Source organism: Sycon ciliatum, chromosome 12, assembly GCF_964019385.1.
Source record: "Sycon ciliatum chromosome 12, ocSycCili1.1, whole genome shotgun sequence".
Lineage (NCBI taxonomy): Eukaryota > Metazoa > Porifera > Calcarea > Leucosolenida > Sycettidae > Sycon > Sycon ciliatum.
In genome coordinates this window covers 7,292,246-7,309,745 of record NC_088654.1, presented here as the reverse complement: position 1 = coordinate 7,309,745, position 17,500 = coordinate 7,292,246, and positions in this window count along the sequence as shown.

Below are 17,500 nucleotides of genomic sequence, written 5' to 3'. Positions count from 1 at the left end.
CTGGGGAAAGCTTTGACTGGAGTCTGAAAAACTACATGACACGTGATGTCGTTGCAACGTTTACAGACTCTGCAACCCGCGGCCCGCCCATTAGGCTTTTCCGGATTATGCGTTTTTTCTTGGTCTAAAATGGAAATGGAAAGTGTTTTGAAAAACCCCTATAAATCAAATTTTTTTCTAAAGAAAATGCAAAAAAATACCCAAAAAGCACAAAAAATGCCACCGTTGCCATGGTAACAAAATGGCGACAGGTAGTCGCGTGACATTTGGCACCATGGTGATCATTCATGGTGATCGTGAAGTACCTATCGCTTGCAGGGAGTCGTAAAATACCGGTATTTTACGACTCCCTGGCCCAAAGTGGGTCAAAATGGACAAAATGCATTTTGACCCCCAAAATGCAAAAATATGCAAACACATAATCCGGAAAGGCCTACCGCCCATGGCCCAGCTCAGGTCTTTGCAGATCCGACAATGCAGCCACGTGGAGCCTTCCCAAGAGTCATACAATGTACATGTAACTCACCTTGTAGTCAACTGTCGGTGCATGGAAAAACGGTTTTTAATTTAAGAGCATGTGGTCGCTAAACCCAGAGCCCCGGCAGAGGTCGCTTACACCAGGTTTTACTGCAATTCCAAACCAAACCATACAATGTCATGTAACATTAGAGACCAGAAGGAGAACAACGAAACTATTACTTGTGTGATTAGTATTTCAAGCCGTGAGTCACACATCGACTATCTAAATTCAAACCAAGGCACTAGGTCGTGACGCTACACACGAAACCGTTCTTGACGTGGGTCGTGTGCGCGTTTACGTCGCCTGGATCAGTTTAGTATGCAAGATGTCGTGCTAGGATGGCGCAACGGAACGCGCACGGAGCACGTCCGAAGACTGAAAACCGCTGTCAATCAGTGTGGCACTACCATTGACGTCAGCAGGGGCTTTGACCTGCCTAGCATTGGGGACTGGGATGTCAAAACAATGGAAATCTTCACTTGGCACTCTTTACAGTAATAAACAATGGGGCTGCACCAGGCTAGGGTCCGGCGAATTCTGCCCGCAGAAAAATTGGCAGAATTCGGTACTTTTTCTGGTAAGTTTCATGCATGTTTGGTATGTGGATAAAGAAATGGAGCAGAACTCAAAGAGGTGCCTGCCATACGGTTTTTTTTTTTTCAATTTCGGCCAGTCGGGTACTATCATTTCGTCTTGGGGGTTAGACAAGGGGAAGTAGCCATGTAGGGGCGTTAGCCCGCCTTTCGGCACCGGGAGTTGCAGCTCGCTCGACTTGACTCTACTGAGTGCAGAGGACCCACACCTTGATCTGGTGAGCTGCGTCGTGGGGATTTTGCAGTCAGATGTGCGACTGCGGGGCTCGAACCCGCGACCTCTCGGGTCGCAGGCAATTGCAGTACCCCATGTACTACCGGGGAGCCCCATGGTTCTGCCAATGTCACTGTTTTTCGAGCAGAATGTGCCAATTGTTCGGGCATCATCCGTCAAGGGTTAGAGCAGGACCTTGTTTTGTTGTTGCCTGGAGCGTCATCGCAAAATGACTTTTGTCTGATGTTTGGCCATTTAGCCATGAAACTCCGACTGACCACAAAAGTCCGTTGTGAACTGGTGTGAAACAAATACAATTAATTAAAAGAGAGAACCAACATGTTTCCCGTAGTGTCTGTTCAACTCTAACATTATTTTATTACTCGGATGGAGAGCCAAGGATGATTTGAAAGGAAATTATAGCGTAACAAATAGAGTAACGAGTTACGTGTAGCTCTTTGGTCCTTTCTCTTTCTACTAACAGTTCTAAGCAATATTATATTGTGGAAGGTGCAACAGTTAGCACAATACTGACGCATGCGGTACTGACATTCAACAACCTGATGATGAGCTCTATCACGTCTTGTACTTGAAGTATGCGCAAGCCAGCAGCCTTCCAACTTGGAAGGTTCTTCGTTATGAAATGTCATGAGAAAGGGGAAAGGTGAGCGGACTCAAGACGAAAGCAAGCTAATACAGTGAACCCTGTCTAAGACTACCGTTCATGGGACCTTCAAAACGTGGTCTCTGTTACCAGGTGGTCTCCTTATCCAGGGTCATTTGACTGGAAATAGCATCCCTTGATCCTGGTTTCAGTGGTCTTCTTGGTAGGCCTTGACAGATTATGCTAATATTTTCGTGAAATTACGCTTTTCGCATTGCTGAAAAAATTGCAGAATTATGCTATTTTTAAGCTAAAAGTTATCATATTATGCCGCATTATGCTCACATACATGTATGCTGCTAATGTACAGGTATAATGGTTCTGTTCAAAATAACAGGGGAATTTTTTGTAGAGGACGTTGTACTGTAGTAGCAAAAGTTCAACGGGGTCAACGCACCGTCCGACCTAGCTACGACCGTCACTGATTGTAGTGGACTGGATATGTTACCAAGGGAGTCGTAAACCTACGACTTCCTGGTGCATCTACTTGTACTTGTAGAACATGTACAACTGTATGTAATTTGATGCGAACAGGCGGATTATTCCAATTTTAAGCGATTCGTATGCAATTTGCCTCGAATTATGCGATTATTCGATTTTGGTAGGAATTATGCGAAAAATTATGCTAGCATAATCTGTCAAGGCCTACTTCTTGGACAGGTGGTCGCCTTATCCGAGTGGTCGCCTTGACAGGTTTTACTGTACATCACGACAAACCACATCAGTCGGTGTTCTACTGACTGTTGCACCTTCTGACTCCACGCTATCTTGCTTATAACTTTCACGATGATGTTGAACAGCCTAAAGTGTGTTATTTTTCTCAGTGCTATTTCATTCTGGTCTCCAAGGAAACTATAACTGTTAGCGTTTGGATACAAACTACGGATGCTGATATGTAACATGTTGGTTGTTTTTTTCAATCCTAATTCTCGGTTCTGCACCCGAGTCTTAAAAACGAATCCAGTTCAGATTTATTTTTGTTCCCTGGATTTTCGTTTGTAAAACGAATACATGTACCGGGTTGTTTAGATGTTTTACTGTGTTAAACGCCATTACTGATCTACTCTGCTCATCTGTAATACATGGAATTTTGAAGTACACGTACATGACTTGTTTGCTACGTTACCTGAACGTCAAAACCCAAAATGATGATCCTGCATTCGTGGTAGGGACCGGCGGATTCTGCTCGAAAAGGTGGCAGATTCTGCTCGAAAAGCAGTAGAATTGGCAGAACCATACAAACCTTATGGCGGGCAATTCCTCGAATTCTGCTCCATTTCTTTATCCACATACCAAACATGCATGAAACTTACCAGAACAAGTACCGAATTCTGCCAATTTTTCTGCCGGCAGAATCCGCTGGACCCTAATTCGTGGTCCCTTGAACCTGGCACTTACCCATGACTTTGTAGGTGTGATTCAGGTCAAGCATCTCTCTGATTCTCTCATCATCAGTCGAGCTCAGTCCCATCCCGGCCCTAACGGCTACAATGAAATCTAGTGAGCAAAAACCTCCTTTTTTTATTAATGTCTCAATTCATCGCAGGCCGAGCGTTCGAACTGTGAGAAGAACAGCGAGCTGCTTTGCACGAGGGAAGAAACGTTGACGCTAGCCAAAAAGAGTGCTCACCCAAGCCTCAATTGTAACTTGTATGCGAAGGAGCCATTTACACTCTGAACTAAAATAATATGAAAAGCAATAGTGAAAAGCAATAGTAAATAGACAATGTTGGCTGCGTAGGGAATGGACTCAGGCGTGTACAAGGGCTGTACAAGGGCTGTACAAGTGCGAGCTCACACGTAGAGAGCGCTACGCAACGATTGTGAACGGGTTGGTTTTTGGTTGGGTTTTGGTTGGGTTTTGGTTGGGTTTTGGTTGGGTTTTTTTAAGAGAGGTTTTGTACATGTACATGTACATGCGCTCTCTCGGTGAAGAAGACGTCAACTGTTACTTCACTTTGTAGTATTACTACCAGGGCCATGAAGCGCAGTTGACAAAACGGTCTCCGCGTCCTTACAGTGAGGACGCACCAAGGAGATCGTCGGAGCTGCGAATTCATTTCTTTATCGCGCGAAGTTTGCGCTGAGGAGTGTCCCATGCCTTGCCTCCTCGGTCACCTTGACGTGCATCCACATTCGGGAGGCGTGCCATTACTTGACTGGGCGACGTTCTTGCAATCGTCCCTATTGCGACTTTGTGGTACATACTCGTCGTCATCAGATTTCAGGGGACTCGCCATCATCACTAATCCTCCATCATCCATCAGTTACTATGACGACATTGCATTGCTGCTCCATCTACCGTATTTGTTTTCCACGTCTCTATTTCAATTCTCCTAATAAGGAATGATTGTGTCGAGTAGATTACACCTACTGTCGTGACCAAACAAATCCGACCCGCGTACCGATAGAGGTCACAAGGCTCATGCGGCCGCTACGCCGACGGCCCTGGGATGGGATGGGTTTTGGAACGTCCATGACATGATATGAGTGAATGGAAACCCGGTGCTACGGTATGTCGGATTCTTTGGCCACGATTGTACGTGTATGTGAGTGTGATTGTGAGTGTGATTGTGAGTGTGATAGTGTTAGACGGACGGGCACAATCATGTAGTCACTCCCTATGCATGCAGGGCGTGTGACTGTGAGTGCGTCAGACTGAGCGACAGACAGTTGTCAGTGACATCAATTATTGAGTTGGTGCAGCGCTGCGTGCAGTGCAGGGGTCATGGCGGCCCATTGGCGGGGCCATGGATGAAAACACGGGCGTGGTGCCTACAATAACAGTTAGTGAGTTACTGACAAAGTAAGTTACTAAAGCTACCGTTCGCGCCATTATCACTCTATCAGTAACCTCCAGTCTCGTTTCTGCATGTTCCAAAAAATTCACGGTTCGCGTGAGATTTGGCTGGAAGCCGAGTTTTCCGCATCCGTAGGAACTCCACCACCCTCTAGGATTAAGGCGCAGATGCAGCTCCTAAGCGGTAGAAGGCGAGTAGTTCAGACCCGCGACAAAGTGGTCGAGAACCGAAATCAATCCCATTAACTGCATCCATATTTCCCTCGTGCCAGACCACGAGTTCCCAATTAACTGTGGGTCGCAGTACGGCTGGAAAAATCCGCTTCCAAGCAGGACTTGAACCTGGTACCCTCTGTTTCTCAATCATGGTCTTCTTCAGCGTACTCATTATTCGCTGCTTTGCATGTCATGATTGGAAGCTGTGGCCTTAGTAAAAAAATTCCAGTGGTGCTCGAGAATTGCAGTCTGTGGACGCTGACCAAGAACCTCAGTGATAAGCTAGACAAGTGGCATCGACGACTGCTCAACAAACACTACCCTAAACAAAATCTCGAATGCAGCATTATACCAACGGACAAACCAAGCACCCATCAGCATAGTCTAAAGGTCGATGATCCAGGGTAGGCTGTCGTACGCTTCCAACGTGTTTCATCCGTCGCTAGAAATTGGCAATATGGAGCCCCTGACACGGCTAACGAAGTGCGCTAGCCGCGGATTCTTCGGTCTGCCACCATGGTCGCGCACCAGCCTGACCTTTCAACACCTCCGTCTCACCACCCTGGAGGACATGTTTAACACCATGTTTAACACAAAGCTCCTCGTCTTTGTCCGTCTTTGTTTGTTCTCCGGAGAGCAAGCTCCCTCTTCACCCGCTTCTTCCTGAGTTCCAGGGAAGTCCATGGAACCTTCCACTCGGCAAACCTGCAAGAAAGCACCACTGCCTGCTCAATACACAGTGTTTCGGGGAATTCCCCCCTCATCAGTTGAGCTTGAGTAGGCTGAGGAAGATTGTGCCTGAAGAGCACCACTTATAATAGTGCTCTCCAGGCACAAACATCACCAGGGATACGAACTTACAGAGACGCTCCGTTTCCAGAAACGAAATACTGTGTATTGAGCAGGGAGTGGTGCTTTCTTGCAGGTTTGCTGAGTGGACGGTTCGATGGACTTCTATATACATGTAGGATATGGGGTCGGAAGGTCAGGTACTCATCGATGTGGAGCCCAAGATGCATACATGTGGGTGATGGGTGATGACTGTCGTGTCGCACAGCACTGATGCAGTCACCGGAATTGAGTCACTGGCACGATGGATGATTAGCCTCGGAGTTCGGTTTTCTTCGGGTTTACCAGAAGGCCACGACCATCAAAATATTTTTATGATTTAAGAGAGGCGAAATCTTCTGGCAAAACCCTCAGCATGCTCGATATGTTGGACACTCTGCAGCCTTTGATAGGCAGGTGTCGTCGGCGTAGAGTAGATAGTCACTAGATATACAGTCAACTTCGCTTATAACGACCCTCGGCGGGGCATCAAAAAGGTGTCCTTATTCGCGAAGTGTCGTTATATCCGAAGTCTCATTATAATGTATTTATACAGTGGGATGGGGGTTTGCTCTGGGCATGGCAATTCTGTGGTTATTCGCGAATTGTCGTTATATCCGCAGTCGTTATTAGCGAAGTAATTAGTTGACTGTAGTAGGGCTCCCATTCCGCTATGACTGCAGACTACACAACCCGGCATTGCACAGTGCTACTCAATGAAATCCAGTCACGTGACATGGGTCAGGTCGTTTGAATTTGAGAACTGCACCCAGTTCACATCTCAGTGTTCACCGGGCTGTAGAGCTCCCAGTGCGGCATTTGTTTGTTTGTTTGTGTGTTTGTTTGTTTGTTTGTATATTTTATTTGAGTTCGCAAATCCAAAACGAGCACAAATACTCAATGACAACTTGACAAGGCAGCGAAAATGGTATTGTGTTACCGGGAAGGAGAGTTGGTGAGAAAGAAGAGAGAAATCTCTATGTCAACGAAGCGTTGACTCGCTCGATCGGATTTCAGTTTTCACTGAGCAGATGCAGAACCCTCAAGACGGACCAGGGTCGTCAGGATGAAGCCCTTGCAAATAAGTGCAGGTTTGGGCTGAAGATGCAGCACTCCAGCAGGGTCGTCGTCTAGAGATGATACAGGGTACGTCGTTCGTTATGATGCATCATGGTCGTCGTTGCGCGTTCCGTCTGGGGCTCCACTCTGACGGATGGTGCGCCTCTCACCCTTTCAGCTCGTTGGCGCTCAATGGTTCATCCTTTACGACCACTTCCTGCAGCTAATCATCGACATCGGTACTGCACTGCTGGCTGCATAACCCATACCACCCACTGACCATGCTATCGATTTTTTTCCCCATGCAGCCAGTAATCCCAGTAATCATGGTAATACTCACGCTGTATAGCATTAGTAGAGACTTGGCCCACACTCACAGGTCACGTGCCTTCCGGGTCCAAAAATAATACTAGGACGTCAGAGTAGATCTACATGTACATGTACATGTACGAGTGGAAGCAGTGTGCCGCGCATGTGCACACTGACAATGTACATGACAGTATGCGGCCACTGCTACAGTATACAATACACAATCATACATACATTGTACATGCTGCAAGAATACCGGTACAACGAGTAATCCCCATACTGCCATGGCCATACACGGGCCTTGCCCTTAGTCCATGTCATGTGCTCTTGGACTGTCTTGTTTAGCAGGCTGAGTGAGTGCAAAGCACGGTTTCCCGTATGTCACATGACTGTCGCCTTGGAGTCGACCAATGACAGATCAAATTACGCGGGCTGGAAAGCGCGATCCTGCCTGATGAATGGTGATGGAACTAGTTCCACTGCCCGTCGTCAAGTGACGACGGGCAGTGGACGGAATCCACTGCCCGTCGTCACTTGACGACGGGCAGTGGACAGAATCCACTGCCCGTCGTCACTTGACGACGGGCAGTGGACAGAATCCACTCATGAGTCTACCATTTCAATGACAAGCTTCTGTGGTCTGAAAGTACATGCAAAAGTCGTGTACTGAGTCTGTAGTCCGTGTCCGGTTGTCGAAGTCACTCTCACTCAGCTCACACTGACACAGCCTCATACAGCCATACAGGACTCGTGTCAAGTCACAGAATGGTTCATGTAAACTCAAACGTCAAAGATTGTGAGTGATCTCCTTGGCTTGGGTGCATACGGGAAACACGTTCCAGTCACTCATACTCGGTCAGCACCGCTGCTCATCCAGCCCTTGCCGCTATCGCGGCGCGGGCAGGATTCCGCGGTACTGCCCTCATACTCGTGCAGGAACCTGTACGTATTGTAACTGTAGGTCATGTAATCATGGAAATGATGTAGTTCAACTATGCCTCTACTGATCTAGCAACTACATGTACATGTAAGTCAGGTACTAGTACTAGTACTTTACTTACTATACAATCGTGTGGTTATCTTCACCTGATCTCGTCCCTCCATTCCGCGTAGTCACTTATACGTCATTGTATCGCCGTCACGCTCTCGAGTCTCGGTACACGAACACACGAAACCAGCTTCCTTAGTTTATGTTAACTTGGACGCACGCGCACTGGAAATGAAGAACACACACCCACACAAACATACGCACAATATGCGCACACGCGCGCACGCACACCACACACACGTGCCCAACTCCTGCGAGTGCGATTGAGTGTACACACGCATATTCTCGCCTGCTTCTTCTCTATTTTTGTGGCCGCCTCTCTCCATGTCTCCAAGTGTGTCCATTTCTGTTTAGGTCTCTCTGTTTGTCTATCTGTGTCTGTCTGTCTGTTTGTCTCTCTCTCTTTCTCTCTCTCTCTCTTTCCCTCCCTCTCTTTCCCTCCCTCTCTTTCCCTCCCTCTCTTTCCCTCCCTCTCTTTCTCTCTCTCTCTCTCTCTCTCTCTCTCTCTCTCTCTCTCTCTCTCTCTCTCTCTCTCTCTCTCTCTCTCTCTCTCTCTCTCTCTCTCTCTCTCTTTCTTTCTTTCTTATCACTATGTACTGTAAGTAATGCCGATAGAACATAATGAGTGTTGACGCTGGTTTAGGTATAGGTGAACAGCAATCCTGTGGTTTTGAGTAACATGTCGCGTGTACATGTATGTGTTCACACGCTTCACGCATTGTAGCTGCTTGGTGCTGCCGATAGAGTGGCTATTCTTACTGCCACCAAATAAGGACAGCGACAGACCAACATTGGAGATTGCGTGAGGGAGGCTAAGCTTCAGACGAGCAGTATCTTGTTCAGACGTTGTTACTACTAGTGGGATGGCGCTAAGAAGACCATACAAGGAGGCACGGAACAACCGCTGGAGCAAGAGGGGTCTTGGTGAACACAGCGATCTTGAAGAAATAGCATACAATCATGTGCAATGCACGTGTATGTACATGTACATGTACATACAAAATAGTGCACATCTACATGTACATGATGTACAGATCATCAGTTGTCTGAGGATTGCCTTTAATAGCTTTGCTATGTGCATGGAACGCAGCGTTGCAACAATGACCTAGCGGTAGTAGCCGGTGGTCTATGCGTCTCTTCTGCCTTTGTTGTACTACAGCTACATGTACGTGTAGCGGGGTACGTCTAAAACAAGAACACCAACATAGAGCACACACTTCACGTTCTTCAACACTGCCGGGGACATTTTGAAATAGTTTCATACTAAGGCCAAGCGCTCGTGCCTTCTCCTAAGGTGATGTACATGTACATGAACAGGCAAAGAACAGAGGGTAACGGGAACACAATGAGTTCTAAGTATCGCAAACTGTTGTTGATTTAGGAACCTGAAGTGATCTTTCTTAGCGTTCGAGCATTTTTGTTTCTGCACTCTGTAATGTTTCTAAAACGGAATGGGTCAGGATGTACCTTGAACCAGTTTCAGAAACAACAGTGCACCGTGGTCAAGAGCAATGGAGAAGCATCAGGACTCTGGGCTCTCTGTTTGGCACTGCACAAGATGTGACACGCAGGATTGGTCTTTCTGCTGTGGCATTTGGTCGAATGAAGGCGATCTGGTTTCGGCGGCAACATCTACAAACTAACACCATGGTACTACTCTACAACGCATACGTTCTTCCTATCCTCACGTACAATATTGGCTGCGCAGGCCTCTCTAAGGTACTGGAACTGGAAGACTCCCTGGATAAGATCCATCGCAAGCAACTTCGGCATATGCTTGGTATATTCTACCCTCGTGTCGTGTCGAATGATGACCTGTATGAGCTTGCTCACACTGAGCCAATATCCGCTATGGCAAAGCGAGCGAGATGGCGTCTGCTTGGACACATCCTACGCCAGCCATCATCGACACCAGGCAATCAAGCAATGATTGCATACGCATCAATGGAGGACACTGTGAGGCACAGGAGGGGAGCTCCAAGGTCCTGTTTAGTCACCACCCTCCAGCAAGACGTCAAGTTCACCGCCGTCGCATTGAAGACGAGCCGGCACCTCGAAACCCTAAGAAGTTGTGCAGTTGACCGGCAGAAGTGGAGTAACATTTGTTCTGCGGTGGTGAGAACACACATGACCGGCTGTGATTTTGGTGTGGACGCACAGGACTAACTGTGATGACCAATGATTTCATTTCATTTATCTTATTTTTTATTTTTCTAAGAAAGAGCTTTGCTGATGTGGTGTATTGGAACTCATGTGAAATCTACACCGTGATTGTTTTCGTCAAATATCATATCTTCTCTTTTCTCTCTCTGCCGCGGTGCTTTTTGTCACTCCATTGTCGTGAGTTCCCTTTGGAACGTAGACGAGAATTATTATTATTATTATTATTATGTACATGTACATGTAGTAACGTGTCCCTCTTTTCCTTTCCTATCAGGTGAATCGGAGCGTTACGATAATTCACGGGACTTTTGTTGTTGTTTTTCAGTATCAGTTAAAAAATACATGCAGTTCCACATTGTAGGAACATTGTCTACTCATGATTGCTTTATAAGAAAGAAAAAGGACCAAGGAAAAAGGACCAAGGAAAAAAGACCAAGGAAAAAGGACCAAGGACCAAGGAACTACAAGTTGCGCTATAAAGTATAATAAAAAAATTAATTCACGGTTCGCGTGAGACTCGGCTGGAAGCCGAGTTTTCCGCATCTGGAACGCCACCACCCTCTAGGATCAAAGGCGCAGATGCAGCGCCTAAACGGTGGGAGGTAGGCCTTTGCGGATAATGCCGGCAGAAAAATTGGCAGAATTCGGTACTTTTTCTGGTAAGTTTCATGCATGTTTGGTATGTGGATAAAGAAATGGAGCAGAATTCGAGGAATTGCCCGCCATGAGGTTTGTATGGTTCTGCCAATTTCACTGCTTTTCGAGCAGAATCTGCCACCTTTTCGAGCATTATCCGCCAATGCCTAGTGGGAGGTAGGCACCGGCGGATTATGCCGGCATAATTATTGGCATAATTTGGTGGTTGAAAATTTGGAGCATAATTTAGCATCCCTTCGGAGGTAGGAGCATAACTACATGATTGTACCACAATTCTAGTACATGTATGTAGGCTCCACAATTGTGTACAATGCACCTGATCAAGCTGGTGGTAGGCCTTGACGGATTATGCTAGCATAATTTTTCGCATAATTCCTACCAAAATCGAATAATCGCATAATTCGAGGCAAATTGCATACGAATAGCATAAAATTGTAATAATCCGCCTGTTCGCATCAAATTCCATACAGTTGTACATGTTCTACAAGTGCAAGTACAAGTAGATGCACTAGGAAGTTGTAGGTTTACGACTCCCTTGATAACATGTCCAGTCCACTACAATCAGAGATGGTCGTAGCTAGGTCGGACGGTGCGTTGACCCCGTTGAACTTTTGCTACTACAGTACAACGCCCTCTACAAAAAAATAATAATTCCCTTGTTATTTTGCACAGAACCATAATGCATGGTCCTGCCCTGCTCACTGCGGACGACGCCAGACCGGACATCAAGGCCAGGGGGTTTTGGTCGGTACAGACTGATGCATTTTTTGATGTAAGGGTGTTCTATCCCAACGCACAGTCGTACCGATCTCGCCCGCTGGCTGAGGTGTTCCAATGGCACGAGCGTCAGAAGCAGTCGGCATACGCGATGATACGGTGCCCGGATCCGGGAAGTTGAGCACGCGTCGTTCACCCCGATCGTCCTGTCTTCTGCTGGTGCCCTGGCGAAGGAGGCCACCCGGTTCCTGAAGCTGCTCGGAACGAAGCTCTCCACCAAGCTCTCGCAGCCTTATCCCCTCGTGATGGGAAAGCTGCGGACGGACCTGGCTTTCAGCCTTGTCCGCGACTCCGTCCTGATGGTTCGTGGGAGTCGCCGTGCATTCCGTGCACCTGGTCTGGCGGCGGATGTGGATGCTGTTTCTGTGGAGGCCCGCATTCCCGCCACTACGTGACGCTAAGTCCTCCTGGGGTTTGCCGCTCTCCGGTCCTCTTTCATCCCGTTCTCCCCTCTTTTTTGGGGATTCTTTGTACTTCGTCTTTCTTGTTTTTCTTGTTCCTTTGTTTTTTGTAGGACAGATTTTTGGTGTACTGATTTCGGTTGTTGTGTCTGACTCTATTCCCAATATCTAATTCTGTGGTTGGTTTTCCAACTCATTAGTAGTAGTAGTAGTAGAATTTATTATTTTACTAGGGAACTCCCAACAGGCGTTGCCTTTTTACTGGGAACATTGGGTTGTAGTTTCCATCATGAGTTTGATTCCATCGTGAGTTTTGATTCTATTTGCTATTTTTCGTTCCATTTTTGAGCTCATATTTTATTTTCCTGATTTCTTCTCCAGTGTATGTTGTATTGCATTTTAAATAATAATAATGGTTGATAAATATGGTGGTAATAATGCATTAGCAGCATACCGGTATGTGTGCATACTGTGAATCCCGCTTTTGATAACTTTTAGCATAAAAATAGCATAATTCTGCAATTTTTTCAGCAATGCGAAAAGTATAATTTCACAAAAATATTAGCATATTAAATCCGTCAAGGCCCAGCTGGTGGTCTGCATGGTAAAGGGTTCAGAGTACATGTACATGTACATGTATGTGTAGCTCTTTCCCAAAGATGCTCGCCACTTTTTTCGCAACTTTTTGTTGTTTTGGATGAAATCGCAACTTTCTTCATTTTCACAAACTACACTGTACAGTACATAGTCATAACTTTTCCGCGAAGGTAGAGTCTACTACAAGGTGTGCGGAGAAGCGCGCTGGAGGAGACCATCGACTGTGCAGGCTATGGTTATTGCTCTAAGAATTAAAAAAAATGAGGTATAGTTGATGTTCGGTCATGATGGAAGGAGTGGTGGACCTACAGGAGAGATGAGCTGATTATTCGCAGGGTGACTGAGGGTGACATCGGTTGTATGAGTATGACGATTGCGAAGACAGGTGAACATTATAATTTTCAAAGGCATCTCAAACTAATTTGGCAATGAAAAATTCGTTTACAAAAGAAGTCAACTAATGAATAGAAGAAGTCATGTTTTCTCCTTTCCATGTTGATCTCTAGCATGCATGGCCACATTGGTATGGGGATGCTCATATATTTTGTTGTAGTTATGGCCACTTTCAAGTCCGAAAAGGTACAATTTTCCAAACTGTGAGGCTCAATAAGTACAACAAAGTGAATATGTATTCCCGCGTGCCAAAGCATAATATGAGGATTTTGCGAGCATACTGCGAGAATCCATGAAAGCATAATTCCATGATTTCGCGAGCATTATCTGCCGGAGCCTAGTGGGAGGTGAGTAGATCAGACCCACCACCAAGTGGTCAAAGACCGAAATCCCATTAGCTGCATCCATATCACCCTCGTGCCAGACCACGAGTTCCCAATTCACTGTGGGTCGCAGCACGGCTGGAAAAAATTCCTTCTGCGTTCAAGCAGGACTGGAACCTGGTACGACTCGTACCCTCTCAGTCTGTTTCTCAATCATGGTCTTAGACCATCCCACTACGCCTGTCGGCTGCCTGCTATAATGTCCACGCTATAATGTCCACTGATTGCTTTACTTGGCATTTTTAGTCCTAGGGCCCATTTGAAATTTCTCACTTTTACTTGACACATGTTTGCTAACATGGATTTTATGATCATTCCTGGATGGTTTTTGCCTCCTGAACACGATGGAATATATTTCGATTGCCGAATTGTGTCCGAACATGGTGAAAAACATCAAAATAGAAAAAGACCGTTATTACCATGGCAACCTAACTAGAATTGCTCCTATATCCATTTTTACTGACATGTATATGGCCAAGTAGCACCTCATTTTGCTCAGAATAAGCAGTAGATACAGTACGGCGACAAGTACTGTTCTTTTACAGTGTCAAAACAAAATTTCCAAAGTGCAATGAAACTTGGCTATTGGACATGTACATGTACATGTACATGATTGTACATTACATGTCGCGTCGAATGTTAGCATTGAGGTACGTGTACATGGATGTGCAGCTAGCAGGTACATGAGACTATTTACAGGCATGCATTACGATAATTATCAGACTGCAAACACGAGAGAAGCGTCAGACGGTTCGGCGTTACACTTCAACTGAGAGAATAGGTATTGTAACCCAAGTACTAACAGGAGAAGGAAAAGAATGTAGGAAACTGTCAGAGTCTAAGGAAAGAAGTGCTATAGGACAGTTGCAACCTGAACTAATTTACTCGAAGTACGTGTAGATAATACGATAGATCTCGCAGCAATGTAAGAAGGACAACACTATTTGTATGCGATGGCAGTGCTGTAACGAAAAAATGATGAAAATGAAAATACCAAAATCCTTTGCATACTAGTGGATATTAAAACAGTCCAAACATCGGCTAGCTTGTCACTATACTTAAATGCTTTGAAAAGACTTCAAGGCTGCAGTTGGACAACGCTCACAGGTGAATAGCTGCAGTTTAAAAAGCTGATCGATCCCAACATTGTGATGCGAATACTTTCGCTTCCATGTGTTTCACTTTAACTGAAGTTGTTCTTCCGTCTGAGCTTTGGAAACTCTACGCCGTACAGCTGAGCCCATCTCTACTCCGCCACCTACACCATCACTGTTGGCTCTGCAGTCAGGGACAATTCTTTAGCCACTAGTACATGAGGTATTATATGAACATGTTTTCCCTCTTCACCGCCGCTCTTGAATCGCATCAACTACGTGCCGTGATCAGTTCAGGAGAGACAAGCCATGACATTGGACATCGGACTCTTTCTTGCAGTTAGTGTTTTATAAGTATAACTGTAGTTTCACACTGCCTAGGCCCAGCCATCAAATTCTGTGACAAGGAAATGATTCTTCTACTGCTGGTGTTGCATATTGGGATAGGTTACCTCCAGGTACTCGGATTTCGTTTTTGTAACACTACACACCACATAGCTACTCCCTCTCACTGCAGCATGGCACTCCTGAGGCAGTTGTCCTAGAGCTGTTGAGCTGGTAAATAGGCTTTGTGCAAATGGTAGCTGATCACCACGGTCGGTGTGTTCAAATCATGGTACTAACACTAGCCGCTCTTGTAGATTCGAATCAAATGCTCGTCCACTGTAACACCTCCTGTGCAGCAGTACTCACAAAGTAAATGCCTTTATTCCAGCCCGATGAAGTTAGCCAGGTCTGAAACTTTCCACAGTTGTAGATTAGTCCTATGAATAGTTACAACTGGCTTGGCAAGCTATGATGACTTTCCCCTGCTTTCCACACATAATTGTTGTGCTGCTCCTTGTTGGAATCATGCCTACTTTTCCGGGGAGCCAAGATGACATTGTAATGAAGGTTCTGCTGAATTTAGCATCGATCCATTCGTGGACGTTCCGACAGCAAAAGCGCCAGCGAGTCAATGCAAAACTTTGAAGAAAGTGTCCAAACGAGGTAACACATTTCTGGTATGTCACAACTACACTACTTGATGCTCAATCTTTCCAACTCTCGCACAAAATCAGTGTACGCGTCGGTTCGCATCCTGTGTATGTACGGTGTTACTATAGCTCCTGGCACATAAAAGAGTAAAAACTCCCAGGTCCAGTCAATATAGTACCGAGAAAGTCTTGAAAATGCTTGAATATAGCCGATGAGAACTTAGTTTTTTCGGCAATTTTGTATTCCTATCGAGGGTGATTTCGGGACCTTTGGACGCGATTGGACACGCCATACTGGGCCAAGATACTCTTGAAGACATTATCTATCAAATAACACCAAAAAATCCTTGTTAGCCAACATGTGTCAAGGCATGTATTGTAGAGGTCGATTTTTTGAATTGGCCCCAGTACTATTTTGGGAACACAGCCCCATGCCGTGTCACGGATCAGTCGTGTTGAGTAAAAAAATGACTCTTCAGGAGATTCGTGTTCCTTTACTTGGCAGAAAACTCCGGTAAAGCCTACTGCACTGAGACTGAGTCCTTTCCGGAGATTCATGCCAAGTAAAGCAATCATCAGTATGTGTAGACCGTGGATGTTCTTACCATGCGAAACTTTCCGAACAAATAGAGGGCCTGGATTCAACGTAATGGGAGATGGATAGCACCAAGGGAAGAGCGCCGGGTAACTACTGTGTCACCATGGAGCATACAGGCTAGCCATATGCGGATAATGCCAGCAGAAAAAATTGGCAGAATTCGGTACTTTTTCTGGTAAGTTTCATACATGTTTGGTATGTGGATATTAAAAGAAATGGAGGAGAATTCGAGGAATTGCCCGCCATAAGGTTTGTATGGTTCTGCCAATTTCACTGCCTTTCGAGCAGAATCTGCCACCTTTTCGAGCATTATCCGCCAATGCCTAATACAGGCAATTGTGTGTTGGGGGGGGGGGGGGGGGGGGGCTGGGAGTACATGTAAGACCATAAATCTAGCGCTGCGGTTTCAGGTATGTTTCATGCATGTTCGGTATGTGGACACAGAAACGGAGCAGAATTCAAGGAAGTGCCTGCCAGAAGGTTTGTTTGGTTCTTCCAATTTCACTGCCGCGAGCAGAATCTGCTGATTTTTTGAAGTTGAGACCATCATCCAACAGATAGCTTCCTGTCGCTGAAACATAATGAGATCAGCGACACGGTCACGGCCGACCTTATCCGTCAGGACGTATTAACGGTCGTTAGAGTCCTTCGGCTTCCAGATAGTAGATGTATTTGTGATCGCAAGTCGTAGACCGTGGCTACATGTACATAACTGTATACAGTCAATGTGGGCCTTGCCAGACCTCGTGTAATACGGTGTATGCAGGGTTCCAGACTCTTGCATGAGGCTATGTCCTTTTGCAAGCGAAAAACGAGCAGCCCGGGCAACGAAATCCACTTAAGGAGGTTCGCGACGGTTAGCGCCATGTTGGATTTCCGAATTTTTTTCTGAAAAATAATGCCTTTCGGAGTGGAAAAATGGGACGCGATCATGCACAATCGAGTAAAAAAATAAGCAATTTGACCATGACTTCGCAGCGCGTGCTCGAGTCGAGACAAGATTTGAGGAAGAAGCTCAGCCACTAGGCACTACTAGTGGACTTGCGGATTTGTTTTGACATTGGCGGTTTTTGGATAGCTCGGTTCTCCTGCCGACGTGTCGTGGAGATGAAGACGCGGGAGAGTAATCCGTCACCCACGACGCGGCCTCTCATTCTGCGTACTGGACGATGCAAGAAGCCGAGGACGGGGACGCTTCGCAAACTCAAA